Source organism: Palaemon carinicauda, chromosome 13 (genome assembly GCF_036898095.1).
Source record: "Palaemon carinicauda isolate YSFRI2023 chromosome 13, ASM3689809v2, whole genome shotgun sequence".
In the NCBI taxonomy this organism is placed as follows: domain Eukaryota; kingdom Metazoa; phylum Arthropoda; class Malacostraca; order Decapoda; family Palaemonidae; genus Palaemon; species Palaemon carinicauda.
The window spans coordinates 116915099-116917532 of NC_090737.1; positions in this window are offsets into that span (position 1 = coordinate 116915099).

Genomic DNA, 2434 nt, shown 5'->3' on the forward strand with positions numbered 1-2434 from the left:
ATATATTAATACATTAAAGTCTGGATTCTCTTAACGACCTCGGGATCAGAGCCCAAGGCGGAACCGCCCAAAGACTATGATATCGGACCGGCGGGGATTTGAACCCTCGCCAGGATATCTGTATGCCAGTGACCATACCACTCTGGTCACTGGCATACAGATATCCTGGCGAGGGTTCAAATCCCCGCCGGTCCGATATCATAGTCTTTGGGCGGTTCCGCCTTGGGCTCTGATCCCGAGGTCGTTAAGAGAATCCAGACTTTAATGTATTAATATATATGGCTTATTTGAAATATGAAAGAAACACGTTTAAATGTGCAAAAAAAAAAAAAAAAAAAAAAAAAAAAAAAAAATTTATCATATATATATATATATATGTATGTGTGTGTGTGTGTGTGTGTGTATGTGTAAAAATATATATATATATATATATATATATATATATATATATATATATATATATATATATATATATATATATAATATATATATATATATATATATATATATATATATATATATATATATGTATGTATATATATTCAAATGAATCTTAAATTTGTTTTTTTTATCATTTGTTGTAACTAAAGTTTGTGTTGTGTTTACCAAAAGTTTCATCTTCCTCCTTAAGTTGTGGCTTTCCATTACTCGAAAAAAATAGCGACTCGCTAAAGTATTAGTAAAGATAGTTACCAAATGGACATTGGTAAAAAACAAAGAGCAAAGCTATTGAACTTTATACTTCTAATGACTCAACAAATAAGCGATAACCGATCACCATTAGAGCATTAATCCAAAATAACAGACAAAAGTGAGGTTTCTGAGCGCTTATTTGTAAGCAGTAAAAAATACCAATTTCAGAAAATACAAACATGTTGTTTTTGAAAACTTTATAAAGTTCATTGACATCGACTCTGAGTGAAATGAAAATTATAAAAATTAAAACCTATTCGTTTAGACAGGAATTCATAGGAAAATCTGGTTTATGAAAATGAAAAAAAAAAAAGGCGAATTGTCAAGATTCATATGTACAAATAAAGGCTCAAATAATGGAATATAATAACTGCCGACTCAAGGAGAAGTAGGTTGGCCAAGGCACCAGCCACTCAATGAGATACTACGCCTACAGAGTTATTGGGCCAACTGACTAAACAGATTTTACTGCTTTCAATCCCTCTCTACGGTTACGGCTCATTTGTCCTTTTGCCTATATATTAAAAGAATAGTCTGGCCTATTTTTTACACAATCTCCTCCTTCCTCATACACCTGACAACACATATATAACCAAAATATTCTTCTTCTCTGAAGGAGTTTAGTACTGCACTGTAATTGTTTAGTGGCTACTTTGTTCTTGGTATGCGTAGAAGAGACTCTTTAGCTATGGTAAGCAGCTTTTTTAGGACACCCCAAAAACAAACCATTGTTCTCTAGTCTAAGGTAGGACCATTGCCTCTGTATCTTAGTCTTTCACTGCCTTGGGTCAGAGTTTTCTTGTGAGAGGGTGCACCCAGGAACACTATTCTATTTCTTTCGTAATTTCCTTCCTAAAATGGGTTATATTCCCTGCTGGGGTTATAGCGTTCGTCTTTTCCAACTAGGGTTGCAGCTAAGCAAATAATAATAATAATAATAATAATAATAATAATAATAATAATAATAATAATAATCAATTGTTTGAGTGACAGGAAGCTAGATCTTGTCCAACCTCTAGATGACCTCCCGCCCCTTCACATGTAATGATGACCCAGCTATGCCAAATTATAAAGTTAACGTCACTGTCCGCTGGTACAGTGTTAGATACCCGTTTACTAGATCCCTAGGACTCTCTGTATCTACAGCTCATCTGATAAGAAAAAAAAAGAGGCAATAAGGTATCAGACAGGGGCAAGAAAAACTAGATCAGGCACTCGTTAGAGCACATGCTTTCGCCTCTATCATGTTATATACAAGATAGGCAATTAAGTTATGTACGTGGTGGCAGTAGGTTTTATGTAAATCGGATAGAAATTGACCACAATATAGTAAAAAGACGTTTATATATATATATATATATATATATATATATATATATATATATATATATATATATATATATATATATATATATATATCTTGAACTTAATAGTGCACTGACTCAGACCTCCGATATACAGATCATACGCTGACAGCTTTAGATACAAAATGATGATAAAACACATGTTGTGGATATACATTGTTTTCTGTCAAGCAAAATGAAGATTACGCAGTTGTGCTGGCCTATAGGAAACGTCCCTTCCCGACGATCTGCTGGACAAGGGTAGAGTTCAAGTTCAGCTGTAACTCTATAGTTTCTTATAGTCTGCAACCTTACCATCCTTGAGAGCTAAGGATGTTGGGGTGGTAGTGTAGTTTGGGGGAGCCTATAGGTCTACCCGCTGAGTCATCAGCACCCAC